The sequence below is a fragment of the Arachis ipaensis genome, chromosome B4 (genome assembly GCF_059453495.1).
Source record: "Arachis ipaensis isolate K30076 ecotype BB chromosome B4, ASM5945349v1, whole genome shotgun sequence".
Classification (NCBI taxonomy): domain Eukaryota; kingdom Viridiplantae; phylum Streptophyta; class Magnoliopsida; order Fabales; family Fabaceae; genus Arachis; species Arachis ipaensis.
Window position 1 is genome coordinate 86,034,367 of NC_142439.1, and position 1,201 is coordinate 86,035,567.

General features: G+C 32.8%; 1 non-coding gene across 1 annotated transcript; it reads right to left on the reverse strand.

The window, feature by feature from the left end:
• Positions 1 to 1,093: 1,093 nt before the first annotated feature.
• Positions 1,094 to 1,201, reverse strand: LOC148568223 (small nucleolar RNA R71). Its single transcript, XR_015883028.1, has one exon. It is a non-coding gene; the product is annotated as a small nucleolar RNA R71 (small nucleolar RNA).

Below are 1,201 nucleotides of genomic sequence, written 5' to 3' on the forward strand. Positions count from 1 at the left end.
CCATAACTTTCATGCATTGCATCTTTTTCATGTTTTTCTCTCTCATCATTAAAAATTCAAAAATCAAAAAAATATCTTTCCCTTTTTCTCTCTTAAAATTTTGAAAATTAGATTTGACTTTTTCAAAAATTTTTAAAATCTAGTTGTTTTCATGAGTCAAATCAAATTTTCAATTTAAAAATCTTATCTTTTTCAAAATCTTTTTCAAAAAATCAAATCTTTTTCAAAACTAATTTCAATCATATCTTTTCAAAAATATCTTCTTATCTTATCTTTTTCAAAAATTTGATTTCAAAATATCTTTCCTAACTTCCTAACTTCTCATCTTTTTAAAAATTCTTTTCAATTAACTCATTATTTTTTTGAAAACTACTAACCTTTTTCAAAAACCATTTTCGAAAATCACTAACTCTTTTTCAAAAAGAAAAATTAATTTTCGAAAATTCTCCTTCTCTCTCATCTCCTTCTATTTTATTTATTCATCTACTAACAATAAGGAACCTCTTTACTGTGACATAGAGGATTCCTCTTCTTTTTTTGTTCTCTTCTCTTTCTTATGAGCAGGAACAAGGAAAAAGGCATTCTTGTTGAAGCTGATCCAGAACCTGAAAGGACTCTGAAGAGGAAACTAAGAGAAGCTAAATTACAACAATCCAGAGACAACCTTATTGAAAATTTCGAACAAGTAAAGGAGATGGCAGCCGAACCCAACAACAATAATGCAAGGAGAATGCTTGGTGACTTCACTGCACCTAATTCCAATTTACATGGAAGAAGCATCTCCATTCCTGCCATTGGAGCAAACAACTTTGAGCTGAAACCTCAATTAGTTTCTCTGATGCAGCAGAACTGCAAGTTTCATGGACTTCCATCTGAAGATCCTTTTCAGTTCTTAACTGAATTCTTGCAGATATGTGATACTGTTAAGACTAATGGAGTAGATCCTGAAGTCTACAGGCTCATGCTTTTCCCTTTTGCTGTAAGAGACAAAGCTAGAATATGGTTAGACTCTCAACCTAAGGATAGCCTGAACTCTTGGGATAAGCTGGTCAAGGCTTTCTTAGCCAAGTTCTTTCCTCCTCAAAAGCTGAGTAAGCTTAGAGTGGATGTTCAGACCTTCAGACAGAAAGAAGGTGAATCCCTCTATGAAGCTTGGGAGAGATACAAAGAACTGACCAAAAAGTGTCCTTCTGACATGCTT